This window comes from Triticum urartu, chromosome 2A (genome assembly GCF_056163025.1).
Source record: "Triticum urartu cultivar PI428250 chromosome 2A, HENAU_Tu73, whole genome shotgun sequence".
NCBI classification, from domain to species: Eukaryota; Viridiplantae; Streptophyta; class Magnoliopsida; order Poales; family Poaceae; genus Triticum; species Triticum urartu.
The window spans coordinates 412290265-412311915 of record NC_141874.1 but is presented as its reverse complement, the minus strand read 5'-3'; positions in this window follow the sequence as shown (position 1 = coordinate 412311915).

The window sequence follows — 21651 nt, the reverse complement described above, 5'->3', positions numbered from 1 at the left end:
AACATCTATGAAGATCGTGTTCGTTATGTTGTTCCGTTTCCAGTTGATCAGTAGAGGTGCCCAGTTGGGGTCGATCGGGGATCTGTGTAGCATTTGGGGTAGTCTTCTTTTATTTTGGTTCCATAGTCGGACCTTGATTGTATCTGTATGATGTAATGCTTTATTCATGTAATTGTGTGAAGTGGCGATTGTAAGCCAACTATGTATCTTTTTTCCCTTATGTATTACATGGGTTGTGTGAAGATTACCTCACTTGCGACATTGCTTTCAATGCGGTATGCCTCTAAGTCGTGCTTCGACACGTGGGAGATATAGCCGCATCGAGGGCGTTACAAGTTGGTATCAGAGCCTTCCCCGACCTTAGGAGCCCCATTGCTTGATCGAATTAGCGGACGAGTTGAGTCTAGAAAAATGTTTCGAGTCATTTAGGAATTATATATCGGAGAGCTTAGGAATTCTTTTTACTCCACAGTCCCTTCATCGCTCTGGTAAGGCATCCTGACGTAGAGTTTTGACTCTTCTCTTCTCAAATTTCACTAAAAAGAAATTTTAGGATCACGCGTGTATCTTGGAATCGTTCTGATGGTTTTGTGACGAGAACATTGTTCTTGATGCCTCCTGTCATTTAGGGGTTGTGGCAGTGTCCCAGGGAGTTGAGCTCCGAGGTGTTGTCGTCACAATTTTGTCGTTGCAGTTCTGGAATACCTGAGTTTAGTTTCGCCGACATCGAAAATCTCTTTTATGCAGTTGTTGGTGAGATAACCTCGACGCCACCCAGTACTAGGGCGGGAGTTCGGGAGTATTGCCATAACTCGTATAACGGATGCTTTTCGAAGGTTGAGGTAGATGATTGCCGAAGGTTTCTTGGTTATGTGTTGAAGGATGGATACAGCTGGATGTAGGATTTGTTAGTTTGGGTGAGATATTATGCTTCCCCTGTATCCCCAACACCTGATTGCATAACCGGAAAATTTCGGAAGTTTATAAGTGGGAATTCAAGTAGCTCTTAGGATATCTTTCCGACAGATGTATGATATGAAATTGGGGTTCGACGTCTAGTGGTCCGCCTATCCACGGTTGGTTTTACAGTCGTCTCGTTGTGTCTTAAAGAGTCCTTGGCTATGCCGACTCGGGGACGCTTCGTATGTCATGTGCACTGCCTTGTACATGATGGTGCTGTACGATCGAGCACGTGTAGCCCCCACCACGAAAACTTCGGACAAAATCTCTATCATATGTTTGTTCTGACTTATTCTGCAAGCCAATCCTTTGTTTTTGTTTTGAGTTGTGGTATTCGAGTTGCTTCGAAGTCAAATGTTGATTCCATACCTTTTCCAAGTGGTGTTCTCATGTTCCTATGTGAATATCAATCCTTCTTTATCATCGAGTTTGTCATGTCAATCCTTTTTTAACCGGTGTGTTTCTCTTCAAGCGGATCCGTTCATTTTCAATATCCGCAAGATTCAATCTCAGCTTTCTCAATGGTGTTCGTTTCATCCATTCCATATTGTCTTTGTTTTTCCCACCCTCCCTCCCTTTATTTTTCTTCAAGGACTCAGATTTCTTAATCAAGTATCCACCTTATTGATGCGAGACCTCTTCATTCCTTTTTCCCGTCAATGTTCTTATCCGGTGATTCTCATGAAGATTTTAACGGAGCCTCAAGGTCATCACCCTTAATTCTTTTCTTCTCCGGTGGATTCAATTCAAACTTTTGGTGTTGATCATATCTTTTCCTTGTTTCAGAAATCTTATCATACCGGTGCACCTCATAATCATTCACTGTTCGCTATGCATTTGTTCCGGAGTGCTCAAGATATCTCGAAGATTTGTGTTTCCACTCTGCATTCGTTCAAGATCTTTCGAGGTTGTTATCTCATTCAAGTCATTTAATTCAACCGGTGCAATCTCTCCTTCAAATCGTTCAACGGTGTTTCTTTTGAGTGGGCCCTAACCCACAGGTCTTTTCCCAGGATCTTACCTGACTCTTCTTATTTTACCGGAGCTATTCTAAAAATTTATTTCGAAGTTTGACGTAAGAATGAATTATCATCAGTCAAATGCATTCTCCTAGATCTTTCATAATTTTTCCATCGTTGGTTCAACCTTTCCATTTTCATCCCGGAGTATCTCAACAATTTGGTGGTGTTTCTCATCGTCATTCTCAGATTTGAAGACCGAAGAAGAGTTTCACTTTAATCTTGCTCCATTCTCTTCAAGATTCGTGATTCTACCTTGTTGCCATCCTCTCATAATTATTTTCGATTGTGGGAATTCTTTTCACCCATCCGGTGCAATTCAGGAGTCTTTTCAGGTTGATTATCCGGAGTCCATCAATTCAGGTTTATTCATTCCCAGCTTTCAGTTATCATTCTCCAATCTTACCGGTGCTTCGTTCAAGTGATCTCTATTCGGCTCGTGATCTCCTCGTTCTCATGTATCTAAATCCTCTCAAGCATCTTCGTTCATTTTATAATTCTTCCCGGAGTTTCTTTATCTTCTCTTCGTTCATTTTCAATTCTTACGGTGGTTCGTTCAAGAGTTTCTCTTCCTTCTTTATCATACCAATTCATGCGTTGTTTCGAATCCTACCGGTGGTTCGTTGAAGACCTTCTCAAGTTTGCGCTATCCTTGCTACGAGAATAAGTTGTGTGCCAAATCCATTTGCTCGTCATCAATTAAATTGGTGAAGGATACACATAACATAATTCTTATTCTTGTTTCATCCAAGCGATTAATTCCTTATTCCGGAGGTGCATCATATCACATTCTTGGTTCGAGATTCTTTATCTTTTCTTTCCCAAGAGTTCCAAGCTTTCGCAATTACATCTCCACGGAGGTCCATCTAAATCATTGCAAGGCTTCACCTTGTGCTTTCAACTTCTCTTTCTTTTTGTTTGATCATCCTTTTGTTACCGGAGTTCTTCATGGAGGCTCTACATGATGGTTCATCAAGGATTTAATTCCTTCTCCAAGTTTTTCATCAAGATTCTCTTCTAAGAAGCTCAAGCTTTCTTCTTCTTGCAATCTGGATTGCATTTGTTCTCTCTTATCTTCTTGAGATGGTATTATGTCATTCTTGATAAGTTGAGTTCATGTTTCTTGATTCACAGGTTGTTAAGAATGAGGTATTTTAAATCCATCAACCTCTTCGTTGGAGCTATCTTGGTTTATATTTCACCTAAAGCTTTCCCTAAGAATTGTTGCTATTTACGGTGCTTATAAATGACCCAAGTTCTTCATTTATCCTCCCGGTGAAATAAGTTTCTCGTCTCCTCGTTGTTATCAATCCAATCTTTTTTGTGAGTGGCAAGTTGTCACCTCATAACGTTGGGATGCCTTCTATAAGACCATATCAAGCCTATTCTTTTCGTTGTTGGTGTTCCAACAACTCCGTTCGACCCTTCTCCTAAAGATGCCTTTCCAAGTTCTCTTGTGGCAGAAGTTGGTTTTTTCTTCTCCATTCTCCTATTTCAATTATCCATCTTCTATTCTTTTGTTCCGGAGGCATTGTGATGATGCTCTTTTCAATCATCATCTCGAAGTGTGAAGATAATGTTCGTTTCGTGCTTACCGTCTTAACCGGAGTGTTGTGTCCTTTTGCTCAAGTTCTTTTCATTTTATCAAGTTTTTGACTTCCGTTTCAACCAGAGTGTTGTCCGAATTTGGTCTTCCTTGTTCCTCTTTCCAAACGGAGTGTTTTCAACTTCGTTCATCTCCGTTGTATTCTTTTCTCGAGATGGCTTAACCTTTTCAAGGTTCTTTGGTTTCACTCGTTTGTCAAAGGAGAAACTTAGTTTTACGCTGCTCTTCCTCTTCCTTTTCCCTCCGGTGCCATTCTAGATCTCGGGACGAGATCCTCTCGTAGTGGTGGAGTGTTGTAACGCCCCGAGACCGATGCGCCAGGTGCCTTCCAGTTATTCGATGTTGTTGCCTTGTCATTTGCTTGCGTGTTGCATCTTATCATATCATCATGTGCATTGCATCATCATGTTTTAAAACTTGCATTCGTCCGGGTTCTTTGAGTTCTCTCCGTTGTCCGTTCTGGGCCCAACCACACTTGCACGCGCCCGCGGCATGTCCGAAATAGTATTTTATAAGTGGCCGGAAAATGTTCTCGGAATGGGATGAGAGTTGACATGTGGTCTTATTATAGTGTAGATAGACCTGAAGGAAATATGCCCTAGAGGCAATAATAAAGTTATTATTTATTTCCTTATATCATGATAAATGTTTATTATTCATGCTAGAATTGTATTAACCGGAAACATAATACATGTGTGAATACATAGACAAACAGAGTGTCACTAGTATGCCTCTACTTGACTAACTCGTTAATCAGAGATGGTTATGTTTCCTAACCATGAACAAAGAGTTGTTATTTGATTAACGGGATCACATCATTAGGTGAATGATCTGATTGACATGACCCATTCCATTAGCTTAGCACCCGATTGTTTAGTATGTTGCTATTGCTTTCTTCATGACTTATACATGTTCCTATGACTATGAGATTATGCAACTCCCGTTTGCCAGAGGAACACTTTGTGTGCTACCAAACGTCACAACGTAAATGGGTGATTATAAAGGTGCTCTACAAGTGTCTCCAAAGGTACATGTTGGGTTGGCGTATTTCGAGATTAGGATTTGTCACTCTGATTGTCGGAGAGGTACCTCTGGGCCCTCTCGGTAATACACATCACATAAGCCATGCAAGCATTGCGACTAATAAGTTAGTTGCGAGATGATGTATTACGGAACGAGTAAAGAGACTTGCCGGTAACGAGATACCAACGATCGAATCTCGGGCAAGTAACATACCGATGACAAAGGGAACAACGTATGTTGTTATGCGGTCTGACCGATAAAGATCTTCGTAGAATATTTAGGAGCCAATATGAGCACCCAGGTTCCGCTATTGGTTATTGACCGGAGACGTGTCTCGGTCATGTCTACATTGTTCTCGAACCCGTAGGGTCTGCACGCTTAAGGTTTCGATGACAGTTATATTATGAGTTTATGAGTTTTGATGTACCGAAGTTAGTTCGGAGTCCCGGATGTGATCACGGACATGACGAGGAGTCTCGAAATGGTCGATACATAAAGATTGATATATTGGACGGCTATATTCGGACACAGGAAGTGTTCCGGGTGATTTCGGAGAAAACCGGAGAGCCGGAGGGTTACCGGAACCCCCCCGGGAGAAGTAATGGGCCATATGGGCCTTAGTGGAGAGAGAGAGAGGGGCAGCCAGAGGTGGGCTGCGCGCCTCCTCCCCCCTGGTCCGAATTGGACTAGGAGAGGGGGCGGCGCCCCCCTTTCCCTCTCCCTCCCCACTTCTTTCCCCCTCCTAGTAGGAGTCCTACTCCTACTAGGAGGAGGACTCCTCCTGGCACGCCTATAGGGGCCGGCTGGCCTCCTCCCCTTGCTCCTTTATATACGGGGGCAGGGGGGCACCCCTAGACACACAAGTTGATCCGTGTGATCATATTCTTAGCCGTGTGCGGTGCCCCCCTCCACCATAGTCCTCGATAATATTGTAGCGGTGCTTAGGCGAAGCCCTGCGACGGTAGTGCATCAAGATCGTCACCACGCCGTCATGCTGACGGAACTCTTCCCCCACACTTTGCTGGATCGGAGTCCGGGGATCGTCATCGAGCTGAACGTGTGCTAGAACTCGGAGGTGTCGTAGTTTCGGTGCTTGATCGGTCGGGCCGTGGAGACGTACGACTACATCAACCAAATGCTTCCGTTGTCGATCTACAAGGGTACGTAGATCACACTCTCCCCTCTCGTTGCTATGCATCACCATGATCTTGCGTGTGCGTAGGAATTTTTTTGAAATTACTACGTTCCCCAACAGTGGCATCCGAGCCTAGGTTTTAGATGTTGATGTTATATGCACGAGTAGAACACAAGTGAGTTGTGGGCGATATAAGTCATACTGCTTACCAGCATGTCATACTTTGGTTCGGCGGTATTGTTGGATGAAGCGGCCCGGACCAACATTACGCGTACGCTTACGCGAGACCGGTTCTCCCGATGTGCTTTGCACATAGGTGGCTTGCGGGTGACAGTTTCTCCAACTTTAGTTGAACCGAGTGTGGCTACGCCCGGTCCTTGCGAAGGTTAAAACAGCACCAACTTGACAAACTATCGTTGTGGTTTTGATGCGTAGGTAAGATTGGTTCTTGCTTAAGCCCGTAGCAGCCACGTAAAACTTGCAACAACAAAGTAGAGGACGTCTAACTTGTTTTTGCAGGGCATGTTGTGATGTGATATGGTCAAGACATGATGCTGAATTTTATTGTATGAGATGATCATGTTTTGTAACCGAGTTATCGGCAACTAGCAGGAGCCATATGGTTGTCGCTTTATTGTATGCAATGCAATCGCGTTGTAATGCTTTACTTTATCACTAAGGGGTAGCGATAGTCGTGGAAGCATAAGACTGGCGAGACGACAACGATGCTACGATGGAGATCAAGGTGTCGTGCCGGTGACGATGGTGATCATGACGGTGCTTCAAAGATGGAGATCACAAGCACAAGATGATGATGGCCATATCATATCACTTATATTGATTGCATGTGATGTTTATCTTTTATGCATCTTATCTTGCTTTGATTGACGGTAGCATTATAAGATGATCTCTCACTAATTATCAAGAAGTGTTCTCCCTGAGTATGCACCGTTGCGAAAGTTCTTCGTGCTGAGACACCACGTGATGATCGGGTGTGATAGGCTCTACGTTCAAATACAACGGGTGCAAAACAGTTGCACATGCGGAATACTCAGGTTATACTTGACGAGCCAAGCATATACAGATATGGCCTCGCAACATGGAGACCGAAAGGTCGAGCGTGAATCATATAGTAGATATGATCAACATAATGATGTTCACCAATGAAACTACTCCATCTCATGTGATGATCGGACATGGTTTAGTTGATTTGGATCACGTAATCACTTAGAGGATTAGAGGGATGTCTATCTAAGTGGGAGTTCTTTAAGTAAATTAATTGAACCTAAATTTATCATGAAACCTAGTACCTGATAGTATCTTGCTTGTTTATGCTTGATTGTAGATAGATGGCTCGTGCTGTTGTTCCGTTGAATTTTAATGCGTTCCTTGAGAAAGCGAAGTTGAAAGATGATGGTAGCAATTACACGGACTGGGTCCGTAACTTGAGGATTATCCTCATTGCTGCACAGAAGAATTACGTCCTGGAAGCACCGCTGGGTGCCAGGCCTGCTGCTGGAGCAACACCAGATGTTATGAACGTCTGGCAGAGCAAAGCTGATGACTACTCGATAGTTCAGTGTGCCATGCTTTACGTCTTAGAATCGTGACTTCAACGACGTTTTGAACGTCATGGAGCATATGAGATGTTCCAGGAGTTGAAGTTAATATTTCAAGCAAATGCCCGGATTGAGAGATATGAAGTCTCCAATAAGTTCTATAGCTACAAGATGGAGGAGAACAGTTCTGTCAGTGAGAATATACTCAAAATGTCTGGGTATAATAATCACTTGATTCAATTGGGAGTTAATCTTCCAGATGATTGCGTCATTGACAGAATTCTCCAATCACTACCACCAAGATACAAGAGCTTCGTGATGAACTATAATATGCAAGGGATGAATAAGACTATTCCCGAGCTCTTCGCAATGCTGAAAACTGCGGAGGTAGAAATCAAGAAGGAGCATCAAGTGTTGATGGTCAACAAGACCACTAGTTTCAAGAAAAAGGGCAAAGGGAAGAAGAAGGGGAACTTCAAAAAGAACAGCAAGCAAGTTGCTACTCAAGAGAAGAAACCCAAACCTGGACCTAAGCCTGAAACTGAGTGCTTCTATTGCAAGCAGACTGGTCACTGGAAGCGGAACTGCCCCAAGTATTTGGCGGATAAGAAGGATGGCAAGGTGAACAAAGGTATATGTGATATACATGTTATTGATGTGTACCTTACTAATGCTCGCAGTAGCATCTGGGTATTTGATACTGGTTCTGTTGCTAATATTTGCAACTCGAAACAGGGACTACGGATTAAGCGAAGATTGGCTAAGGACGAGGTGACGATGCGCGTGGGAAACTGTTCCAAAGTCGATGTGATCGCAGTCGGCACGCTACCTCTACATCTACCTTCGGGATTAATATTAGACCTAAATAATTGTTATTTGGTGCCAGCGTTAAGCATGAACATTATATATGGATCTTGTTTGATGCGAGACGGTTATTCATTTAAATCTGAGAATAATGGTTGTTCTATTTATATGAGTAATATCTTTTATGGTCATGCACCCTTAAAGAGTGGTCTATTTTTATTGAATCTCGATAGTAGTGACACACATATTCATAGTGTTGAAGCCAAAAGATGCAGAGTTGATAATGATAGTGCAACTTATTTGTGGCACTGCCGTTTAGGTCATATCGGTGTAAAGCGCATGAAGAAACTCCATACTAATGGACTTTTGGAACCACTTGATTATGAATCACTTGGTACTTGCGAACCGTGCCTCATGGGCAAGATGACTAAAACACCGTTCTCCGGTACTATGGAGAGAGCAACAGAATTGTTGGAAATCATACATACAGATGTATGTGGCCCGATGAATATTGAGGCTCGTGGCGGATATCATTATTTTCTCACCTTCACAGATGACTTAAGCAGATATGGGTATATCTACTTAATGAAACATAAGTCTGAAACGTTTGAAAAGTTCAAAGAGTTTCAGAGTGAAGTTGAAAATCATCGTAACAAGAAAATAAAGTTTCTACGATCTGATCGTGGAGGAGAATATTTGAGTTACGAGTTTGGTGTACATTTGAAACAATGCGGAATAGTTTCGCAACTCACGCCACCCGGAACACCACAGCGCAATGGTGTGTCCGAACGTCGTAATCGTACTTTACTAGATATGGTGCGATCTATGATGTCTCTTACTGATTTACCGCTATCGTTTTGGGAATACGCTCTAGAGACAGCCGCATTCATGTTAAATAGGGCAGAGACGACGCCTTATGAACTGTGGTTTGGCAAGAAACCAAAGTTGTCGTTTCTGAAAGTTTGGGGCTGCGATGCTTATGTGAAAAAGCTTCAACCTGATAAGCTCGAACCCAAATCGGAGAAATGTGTCTTCATAGGATATCCAAAGGAGACTATTGGATACACCTTCTATCACAGATCCGAAGGCAAGACTTTTGTTGCTAAGTTCGGAAACTTTCTGGAGAAGGAGTTTCTCTCGAAAGAAGTGAGTGGGAGGAAAGTAGAACTTGATGAGGTAACTGTACCTGCTCCCTTATTGGAAAGTAGTGCATCACAGAAAACTGTTTCAGTGACACCTACACCAGTTAGTGAGGAAGCTAATGATGATGATCATGAAACTTCAGAACAAGATACTACTGAACCTCGTAGATCAACCAGAGTGAGATCCGCGCCAGAGTGGTACGGTAATCCTGTTCTGGAAGTCATGCTACTAGATCATGATGAACCTACGAACTATGAAGAAGCGATGGTGAGCCCAGATTCCGCAAAATGGCTTGAAGCCATGAAATCTGAGATGGGATCCATGTATGAGAACAAAGTATGGACTTTGGTTGACTTGCCCGATGATCGGCAAGCAATTGAGAATAAATGGATCTTCAAGAAGAAGACTGACGCTGACGGTAATATTACTCTCTACAAAGCTCGACTTGTCGCAAAAGGTTTTCGGCAAGTTCAAGGGATTGACTACGATGAGACCTTCTCACCCATAGCGATGCTTAAGTCTGTCCGAATCATGTTAGCAATTGCCGCATTTTATGATTATGAAATTTGGCAGATGGATGTCAAAACTGCATTCCTGAATGGATTTCTGGAAGAAGAGTTGTATATGATGCAACCGGAAGGTTTTGTCGATCCAAAGGGAGCTAACAAAGTGTGCAAGCTCCACCGATCCATTTATGGACTGGTGCAAGCCTCTCGGAGTTGGAATAAACACTTTGATAGTGTGATCAAAGCATTTGGTTTTATACAGACTTTTGGAGAAGCCTGTATTTACAAGAAAGTGAGTGGGAGCTCTGTAGCATTTCTGATATTATATGTGGATGACATATTACTAATTGGAAATGATATAGAATTTCTGGATAGCATAAAGGGATACTTGAATAAGAGTTTTTCAATGAAAGACCTCGGTAAAGCTTCTTACATATTAGGCATTAAGATCTATAGAGATAGATCAAGACGCTTAATTGGACTTTCACAAACCACATACCTTGACAAAGTTCTGAAGAAGTTCAAAATGGATCAAGCAAAGAAAGGGTTCTTGCCTGTGTTACAAGGTGTGAAGTTGAGTAAGACTCAATGCCCGACCACTGCAGAAGATAGAGAGAATATGAAAGATGTTCCCTATGCTTCAGCCATAGGCTCTATCATGTATGCAATGCTGTGTACCAGACCTGATGTGTGCCTTGTTATAAGTCTAGCAGGGAGGTACCAAAGTAATCCAGGAGTGGATCACTGGACAGCGGTCAAGAACATCCTGAAATATCTGAAAAAGACTAAGGATATGTTTCTCATATATGGAGGTGACAAAGAGCTCATCATAAAAGGTTACGTTGATGCAAGCTTTGACACTGATCCGGACAATTCTAAATCGCAAACCGGATACGTGTTTACATTAAACGGTGGATCTGTAAGTTGGTGCAGTTCTAAACAAAGCGTTGTAGCGGGATCTACATGTGAAGCGGAGTACATAGCTGCTTCGGAAGCAGCAAATGAAGGAGTCTGGGTGAAGGAGTTCATATCCGATCTAGGTGTCATACCTAGTGCATCGGGTCCAATGAAAATCTTTTGTGACAATACTGGTGCAATTGCCTTGGCAAAGGAATCCAGATTTCACAAGAGAACCAAGCACATCAAGAGATGCTTCAATTCCATCCGGGATCTAGTCCAGGTGGGAGACATAGAGATTTGCAAGATACATACGGATCTGAATGTTGCAGACCCATTGACTAAGCCTCTTCCACAAGCAAAACATGATCAGCACCAAGGCTCCATGGGTGTTAGAATCATTACTGTGTAATCTAGATTATTGACTCTAGTGCAAGTGGGAGACTGAAGGAAATATGCCCTAGAGGCAATAATAAAGTTATTATTTATTTCCTTATATCATGATAAATGTTTATTATTCATGCTATAATTGTATTAACCGGAAACATAATACATGTGTGAATACATAGACAAACAGAGTGTCACTAGTATGCCTCTACTTGACTAACTCGTTAATCAAAGATGGTTATGTTTCCTAACCATGAACAAAGAGTTGTTATTTGATTAACAGGACCACATCATTAGGTGAATGATCTGATTGACATGACCCATTCCATTAGCTTAGAACCCGATCATTTAGTATGTTGCTATTGCTTTCTTCATGACTTATACATGTTCCTATGACTATGAGATTATGCAACTCCCGTTTGCCGGAGGAACACTTTGTGTGCTACCAAACGTCACAATGTAAATGGGTGATTATAAAGGTGCTCTACAGGTGTCTCCAAAGGTACATGTTGGGTTGGCGTATTTCAAGATTAGGATTTGTCACTCCGATTGTCGGAGAGGTATCTCTGGGCCCTCTCGGTAATACACATCACATAAGCCTTGCAAGCATTGCGACTAATAAGTTAGTTGCAAGATGATGTATTACGGAACGAGTAAAGAGACTTGCCGGTAACGAGATTGAACTAGGTATTGAGATACCAACGATCGAATCTCGGGCAAGTAACATACCGATGACAAAGGGAACAACGTATGTTGTTATGCGGTCTGACCGATAAAGATCTTCGTAGAATATGTAGGATCCAATATGAGCATCCGGGTTCTGCTATTGGTTATTGACCGGAGACGTGTCTCGGTCATGTCTACATTGTTCTCGAACCCGTAGGGTCCGCACGCTTAAGGTTTCGATGATAGTTATATTATGAGTTTATGAGTTTTGATGTACCGAAGTTAGTTCGGAGTCCCGGATGTGATCACGGACATGACGAGGAGTCTTGAAATGGTCGAGACATAAAGATTGATATATTGGACGGCTATATTCGGACACCGGAAGTGTTCCGGGTGATTTCGGAGAAAACCGGAGAGCCGGAGGGTTACCGGAACCCCCCCGGGAGAAGTAATGGGCCATATGGGCCTTAGTGGAGAGAGAGATGGGCAGCCAGAGGTGGGCTGCGCGCCTCCTCCCCCCTGGTCCAAATTGGACTAGGAGAGGGGGGCGGCGCCCCCCCTTTCCCTCTCCCTCCCCACTTCTTTCCCCCTCCTAGTAGGAGTCCTACTCCTACTAGGAGGAGGACTCCTCCTGGCGCGCCTATAGGGGCCGGTCGGCCTCCTCCCCTTGCTCCTTTATATACGGGGGCAGGGGGGCACCCCTAGACACACAAGTTGATCCGTGTGATCATATTCTTAGCCGTGTGCAGTGCCCCCCTCCACCATAGTCCTCGATAATATTGTAGCGGTGCTTAGGCGAAGCCCTGCGACGGTAATGCATCAAGATCGTCACCACGTCGTCGTGTTGACGGAACTCTTCCCCGACACTTTGCTGGATCGGAGTCCGGGGATCATCATCGAGCTGAATGTGTGCTAGAACTCGGAGGTGCCGTAGTTTCGGTGCTTGATCGGTCGGGCCGTGGAGACGTACGACTACATCAACCAAACGCTTCCGTTGTCAATCTACATGGGTACGTAGATCACACTCTCCCCTCTCGTTGCTATGCATCACCATGATCTTGTGTGTGCGTAGGAAATTTTTTGAAATTACTACGTTCCCCAACAAGACCGCCTGTCAAGTTTCATCGCATTCGGAGATCGTTTGATGCCCCAATGGATAAGTATAGCGGCAGTATAGCCGGTCTTTTCGTCGGACGTTTTCGGTCTCCGGAAACAGTCGCCGGGCCTCCCTCTATTCTCTTCTCTCAGCTCGAGACCATCTACATAGCTCACTACCTACCGCCAGGTCCAACCTTACCTCTCTCGTCAGCCCGCAGCCCCCCCCCCCTCGTGCGCGTCCGAAAGTTGTCCCGAACCCGACCCGGACTCTCGCCACTGTTGGGTCCGAAACATCTACAAAACATCTCCGTTTTGTTAATCGGGCTCCCTAGCATATTTTTACCGACCGTCCGATTACGATCGGAGGGACGGACTAGCCCCTAAACTCCCCCTCTTTCCTTATATATATATATATCCTCCCTAGTCTAAATATGGTCAAAACCCTAAAACCTAGGGCACTTGTCCCATCCATCCCCTCACCCGCCACCGCCACTTTTCTCACCATCCCCATCGGGATCCACCCCGATCCACCAGCCAACCGAAGCCGCCTCCTCCTTCCTCGCTTTCCCCATCAGGCCAACCAACATCCCCTTCCTCGATCTCCTTCCCCAAGATCCTCCTGCCTCGTCCTCTAGCTCCTGGATGCATCCGGCCGCCCACAGCCGTCGTCGTCCACGCCCACAGGAGCCAGCAGCTGCATCCCCGAGCGGGGAACGCTCAATCTGCTCGTGCTAGAGCACCTCCGCGGAGCCGAGGAGCTCCACGCCTTGCCTCCGCCGCCTTCATCGTTCTGCGCCGCCGTCACCCCGTGTCCCTGACCAACTCGCCGGAGCTTCTCTCCAGCACGCCGGCCACCCCGACCATGCCTGGCCTCCCCGCTCGCCCTCCTCTCGTGTGGATCGAGCAGCGTTTCTTCCCAAGCGGAGCGCCCGCTTCAGCCGTGTCCGCGAGCCGCAGGTCACCGGAGCAGCTCCAAGCAGCGTACCCCTGGCGCCGTACTCCAGCCCTCGTCCTCGCCAGACTCCGTCGCACCCAGGACAGCACCTCCGGCCGTCCCTTTTCCTTCTCCGTCTCCGCATCCTATCTCTTTTCCCGTATCTCTGAAACTGCTCTTTGCTTCTCTGAACCACAGCGCCATGGATGCCGCCCCAAGCTTCGTCGCGGGTCGCCTCCGTCTCGCCTCCGGTCAGATCCGGCGCCCCCGTGGCTGTATCCCACTTGTCCCCGTCTGTTCCTGGCCGCCGTTTCCCTGCCCCGCCGCTGCAAGTCCCGCTCGACTCCTCCTCTGACCGCTGCCACTGCGTCGAGCGAGGCCAGTCAACCACGCGTTGTTTGACCGCGTCGTCAACCTGCCCGAGCGGGTCGACCTCCAGCCGCGCGCGAAGCCCATCTCCCAGTCGGCCTGCTGCTGGCAAGGAGGCCTGCCTTGGCCTCTCCCTCTCCGCAAGCTGGGCCTGGCCCATGGGTGAGGCACACCCCAGCGCCCCTGTTACTATCCTCCTATTGGGCCAGATCTTAGATGCGGCCAGAATCTTGTTTTTTCCCCCATGGAACGAATTTAGCTATTATTCCTGAGACGGTTGTTTTGCAGAAAAGTCCCTAGAGTTCATGCATTTAATATCTAATTAACCGTGCATCGGATTAAAATAAGTTATATATGAAACATGACTAGAATTTCATCTAGTTTCATATTATGCCATTTTCATCCAGGTTTAACATGTTTAAAATGTTGTTTGATTAATTTTTGCTCTATGTCATGTTAAAATGCTTTAATTCATAACTAAATAACCGTAGCTCCAAACCTAATAAATTTATATGTAAATGGGGTAGAAAAATGCCTAGTTTAACATGGTGTACTCACTTTGCATGTTTAACAACCCTAAAATTGTGTTTAGGGCAGAACAGGACCAAACCTAATATATGCACATGGGGATTTACCGGAATTGTTGTTCGTTGTTTTCGGCCTCATTTAAACTTGCCTAGATAGGTAGTTTTGCTTTGCTTCACCCTCTTGCCATGTTAATCAACATTTAATATTGTTGGGTACATAAACGAGATCGAACTAAATAACTTGAATGTGGTGTTTCGTCAATATGCAACAGAGTTGCATATTGAGCTCCACTTAATTTGTAGGATTGCTTGTGCATTTTGCCATGCCATGCTTCATTAAACCGGACATGCATCATACTTGGTTGTGCATCATGCCATGCTTATGTCGTGGTTGTTTACTATGTTGTTTGCTCTTTTCCGGTGTTGCTTCTTCGAGTTGGTTCCGATAATGTCGCGTTTGTGAGGATTCGTTCAACTATGTCCGTTTGTCTTCTTCATGGACTCGTTCTTCTTCCTTGCAGGATTTCAGGCAAGATGACCATACCCTCGAAATCACTTCTATCTTTGCTTGCTAGTTGCTCACTCTTTTGCTATGCCTATGCTGCGATACCTACCACTTGCTTATCATGCCTCCCATATTATTGAACCAAGCCTCTAACCCACCTTGTCCTAGCAAACCGTTGTTTGGCTATGATACCGCTTTGCTCAGCCCCTCTTATAGCGTTGTTAGTTGCAGGTGAAGATTGAAGTTTGTTCCTTGTTGGAACATGGAGATGTTGTTCCTTGTTGGAACATGTTTACTTGTTGGGATATCACAATATCTCTTATTGAATTAATGCATCTATATACTTGGTAAAGGGTGGAAGGCTCGGCCTTATGCCTGGTGTTTTATTCCACTCTTGCCGCCCTAGTTTCCGTCATATCGGTGTTATGTTCCCGGATTTTGCATTCCTTACGCGGTTGGGCTATAATGGGAACCCCTTGACAGTTCGCCTTGAATAAAACTCTTCCAGCAATGCCCAACATTGGTTTTACCATTTGCCACCTAGCCTTTTCTTTCCCTTGGGTTCTGCAGACTCAAGGGTCATCATTATTTTAACCCCCCCGGGCCAGTGCTCCTCTGAGTGTTGGTCCGAACCGAGCTGCCTGCGGGGCCACCTCGGGGCAACTTGAGGTTTGGTTTTACTCGTAGCTAGTCTCATCTGAGTGTGCCCTGAGAACGAGATATGTGTAGCTCCTATCGGGATTTGTCGGCACATTCGGGCGGTGTTGCTGGATTTGTTTTAACTTGTCAAAGTTGTCTTGTAGAACCGGGATACCGAGTCTGATCGGAATGTCTCGGGAGAAGGTATATCCTTCGTTGACCGTGAGAGCTTGTGATGGGATAAGTTGGGACACTCCTGCAGGGTTTTGAACTTTCGAAAGCCGTGCCCGCGGTTATGGGCATATGGGAATTTGTTAATGTCCGGTTGTAGAAAACCTGAAGTTGATCTTAATTAAAATACATCAACCGCGTGTGTAACCGTGATGGTCTCTTTCCAGCGGAGTCCGGGAAGTGAACACGGTGTTGGAGTTATGCTTGACGTAGGTTCTTCTAGGATCACTTCTTGATCATAGTTGTTCGACCATGCTTTTGCATTCTCTTCTCGCTCTCTTTTGCGAATAGGTTAGCCACCATATATGCTAGTCGCTTGCTGCAGCTCCACCTCATACATGTTACCCTTCCTATAAGCTTAAATAGTCTTGATCGCGAGGGTGTGAGATTGCTGAGTCCCCGTGACTCACAGATACTTCCAAAACCAGTTTGCAGGTGCCGATGTTACCAAGCAGGTGACGCAACCAAGCTCAAGGAGGAGCTCTATGAAGATCGTGTTCGTTATGTTGTTCCGTTTCCAGTTGATCAGTAGAGGAGCCCAGTTGGGGTCGATCGGGGATCTGTGTAGCATTTGGGGTAGTCTTCTTTTATTTTGGTTCCGTAGTCGGACCTTAATTGTATCTGTATGATGTAATGCTTTATTCATGTAATTGTGTGAAGTGGCGATTCTAAGCCAACTATGTATTTTTTCCCTTATGTATTACATGGGTTGTGTGAAGATTACCTCACTTGCGACATTGCTTTCAATGCGGTTATGCCTCTAAGTCGTGCTTCAACACATGGGAGATATAGCCACATCGAGGGCGTTACAATAGGTTCATGGGCGGAACCCGCAAGTTGATCACCAAAACATACATTAAGTGAATCACGTGATATCCCATTGTCACCACAGATATCCACGGCAAGACATACATCAAGTGTTCTCAAATCTTTAAAGACTCAATCCGATAATATAACTTCAAAGGGGAAACTCAATCCATTACAAGAGAGTAGAGGGGGGAGAAACATCATAGGATCCGAATATAATAGCAAAGCTCGCGATACATCAAGATCGTATCATCTCAAGAACACGAGAGAGAGAGAGAGAGAGAGAGAGATCAAACACATAGCTACTGGTACATACCCTCAGCCCCGAGGGAGAACTACTCCCTCCTCGTCATGAAGAGCACCGGGATGATGAAGATAGCCACCGGAGAAGGATTCCCCCTCCGGCAAGGTACCGGAACGGGTATAGATTGGGTTTCGGTGGCTATGGAGGCTTCTGGTGGCGGAACTCCCGATCTATTTTCTCTTCTAGAAGTTTTAGGGTACTTGAGGATATATGGGTGCAGGAAGTATGTCGGTGGAGCTTCGGGGGCCCCACGAGGCAGGGGGCGCGCCCTAGGGGGGGCGCGCCCCCCACCCTCGTGAGCACCTCCCTTCTCTCCTGACGTGGGTTCCAAGTCCATCTGGTAGCTTTCCTTACAAAAATAACTTCTCCAGTTGATTTCGTTCCGTTTCGACTCCGTTTGATATTCCTTTTCTTCGAAACACTGAAATAGGCAAAAAAACAGCAATTCTGGGCTGGCCTCCGGTTAATAGGTTAGTCCCAAAAATAATACAAAAGTGGATAATAATGTCCAATATTGCCCAAAACAGTAGATAACATAGCATGGAGCAATCAAAAATTACAGATACATTGGAGACGTATCAACCTATCAATGCTATCACCGTTAGATATAGGTACCTCATTCCATGCCTCGATGATATGTTAGATGAGCTTAGCGGTGCCACTATTTTCTTAAAAACTGATCTTAAAAGTGGTTACTATCAAATCCGCATACAAGAGGGTGATGAATGGAAAACCGCTTTCAAAACAAAGTTTGGTTTGTATGAGTGGTTAGTTATGCCTATGGGTTTATCGGAAGCACCCGGTACTTTCATGCATCTTATGCATTATGTGCTTCGCCTTTACATTGGTGTGTTTGTTGTGGTCTACTTTGATGACATTCTTGTGTTTAGCAAATCCCTCAAAGAGCATGTAAATCATCTTAGGGTCGTGTTGCAAACTCTTAGAAACGAGCGTCTCTATGCAAATATGGACAAATGCACTTTTGGTGTTCACAAGATTGTTTTCTTGGGCTTTGTTGCGTCTTCCAAGGGTGTGCATATTGATGAGTCCAAAATCGAAGCAATTAAAACTTGGCCCCAACCCACTAATTTACAACAAGTGCGTAGTTTCCTTGGTCTAGCGGGTTTTTATCGTCGCTTTGTGAAAGATTTTAGCACTATTGCCACACTGTTGCATGCTTTGAGTAAGAAAAATGCACCCTTTGTTTGGGGACCAACTCAATCTACCGCATTTTATGAGCTCAAATCTTTGCTTACACATGCCCTAATTCTTGCTTTACCCGATTTCACCAAAACTTTTGAGGTTCATTGTGATTCTAGCGTTAATGGGATTGGTGGAGTTTTGATGCAAGAAAAGAGAGCCGTTACATATTTTAGCGAAAAACTTTCCAGTGCTCAACTTAAATATCCTATATATGACAAATAATTATATGCTTTAGTGCGAGTATTGCATGTTTGGGAGCATTATCTTCGCCCACGTGAATTTGTTATACATACCGATCATAAGACACTTAAGTACCTAAAAGGTCAAACTAACACTACTAGGAAAAGGCTTATACATAGAAGTTTACCAGTAGCGTGTGTTTATGGCCCAACGCTACTAGTAGTTAGTAGTAGCGCTGGCTAGAAAGAGCGCTGCTGGTATAAGTTAGCAACAGCGCTTGTTATATAAACCCACGCTACTGCTAAGTGTAACACACCACAATATCTGATCAATAAATATTAGCAGCGCTTGTCTCCCAGCCAACTCTACTGTTAGTTCTGGATCTATAGCGCCTGTTGGTATAAACGCGCTACTGCTATTTTTCTATCTATAAAATTTTACTAGTAGCGTGTTTTTTTATCCCATGCTATAGGTAGTGCACCACGAGCCGTAGATATTTTGCAAGTTGCCATAGCAGTAGCGCGCATAGGAGACCCGCGCTACTGCTATGCCCGCCACCCACCTACCACCTTTCCCCTCCTTCCTCCGTTTTCTTCTTCCTTCCCCCTTCCTTTCTCCCCCTTTCCTTGCACCTTGCTTGTTCCAATGCTCCCCCTCCACCACCCCTCCATTAGAGCCCTCCCTTCCCCTCTTCTTTGCCCTTCCATCACCCCCTCTTCTTTGCTCCTCCACCACCCCTCCATTAGAGCCCTCCCTTCCCCTCTTCTTTGTCCTTCCATCACCCCCTCTTCTTTGCCCCTCCACCACACCCCTCCATTAGAGCCCCCTCCCTCTCCCTCTTCTTTGCCCTCCACCCCCCCCCCCCCCTCTTCTTTGCCCTCCACCACCACCCCTCCATTAATGCCCTCCCTCCCCCTCTTCTTTTCCCTCCACCACCCCCTTCCATTAATGCCTTCCCTCTTCTCCTCTCCCTCTCCTCCCACTCTCTCCCTAGCTAGCTAGCTAGTTAGAGCTATATATCTATAGAGCTACTAGGTAATTAAGAAGAAAGGTGCTCGATATCCCTCTCGACACATAGGTGAGCAAAAAAAGTGTTTGTGTGGATAGGACCGAAACTATATATATATGGGCGATATGAGAATATACTGAATTGTGTGTGGCATAATTTGGGTTGCCTACATTGTGTATTTGATGAAATAATGTGGGTGACATGAGTTGCCTATGTTTTGCCGAATTGTCGATTCAATTCCGTTTCGGCGAATTTCGGGCAAACTCAATATGTCCTATGTTTAGGGAAGGTCATGCCGAATTTTTGTATGAATTTGATCCATGCATGCATATATACGTGGTTATAATATTTGCTCCGCCCGCAGGTGATCATGAAGGTCAATGGAAGGAAGGTGGAAAGATACTGGCAATCCGCTGTGGATGACATGTATGAAAAAAGACTGAAGGATGTTTTATGTCCATGTCGAAAAATGCAAAGGAAGAGTCAGGCTCGACCCCTTTCAGGGTGGTAAATTCAAGGCGCACCTTCTCATGCATGGTTTCATGCATGGCAATACTCGGTGGATAAGTGAAGATGATGATGATGAGGAGGAGGAGGAGGACGTTGACGGGGCAGGAAATAACTACATGGGGCCACCAAACGAAGAGATGACCGATTATGTGCCCGAAGAGGAAGACGGCCTCGGAAATGTCGATGGCGAAGAGGCAGTTCAAGGCGGAGAAGACGCGGACACTCCACCGTCTTCGTCGCTACTAAGTTCAGCCATGCGGGACCCGCATGTTCGAGACCTGCTTCGCAAGAAGACGACTAGCGACAGAGCTGCTTCTAGAGAGGAGGCCAAACTGGCGCAACTGGAGGTAGACTCAATGACTCCTTTGTATGATGGTTGCAATAATCCCGAGGTGACCCACTTGAGTTTCACACTAGAACTTCTAAAGATGAAGGCAAAAAACAAATGGACAGATACAAGCCTGGATGAGCTTCTGAAGTACCTAAAGAAGGTTCTTCCCGCGGGAAGCCTGTGTCCTACTAGTGTCGAGGAGGCAAAGAAAATCGTGTGCCCTCTTGATCTGCCACATATTAGATATCACGCATGCATCAATGATTGCATCATATATCGGAACGAGCATGCAGAAAAACCATCTGTCCAAAGTGCAATGCTTCACGATATAAAAGGCCAGAAAGAAAGCTCCACAGAAAGATGTATGGTACTTTCCGATCACTCCGCGTCTACAGCGGTATTTCGTAGATCCTAAGGAAGCAAAGCTTATGCGCTGGCACGCGGAGAGGGTGAAGCCAGATGACGGAGATGAGCCGAAGCTGAGACACCTCGTAGATGCTAGACAGTGGAGAGCATTAAATGCCGAATTTGATTTTTTTCGCAAATGATCCAAGGAACATCGTGCTTGGCGCTAGTAGTGATGGCATGAATCCATTTGGCAACCAGAACACCAATCATAGCACATGGCTCGTGTTTGTATGGATGTACAACCTCCCCCTGGTTGTGCATGAAGGAAAAATACATACACATGGCTATGCTTATTCAAGGGCCAAGACAACCGGGAAATGATATAAATCTGTATCTCGGGTTACTGAAAGAGGAGTTACAGACCTTATGGACAACGCCGGCCAAGACATGGGATGCAAGCAAAGGAGAGTATTTCTACATGAGAGCCGCGCTGATCACGATGGTGCAGGACTATCTCCGTTACGGCTATCTCTCCGGCCAGGTGTGCCACAGATATTGCGGATGCACGAGGTGCATGAATGATACAACTTCTCAGCAGCTATCAAAAGATGGCGGGTCTTCGAAAATCGTGTACATGGGGCATCGAAGATGTCTCGAGAAGGATGACCCATGGAGAAAGCGTGGAGATCTATTCAATGGTAAGGCTGAGCATCGAGGTCCTCCACGTAAGCGTAGCGGTGCAGAAATATATGAGTTATTGAAGAACTAGAAAGAGTGCCCCTCGCCGGGAAAGACGAAGAAAAAGGCGCCGGAGCCCCTGCTGAAGGTATGGAAGACGAGATCTGTTTTCTGGGACTTGGAATACTGGCCCATACTCGACACGCCTCATAGCCTTGATCAAATGCATATCACAAAAAATATCCTTGAGAGTTTGCTTGGAACATTGATGAA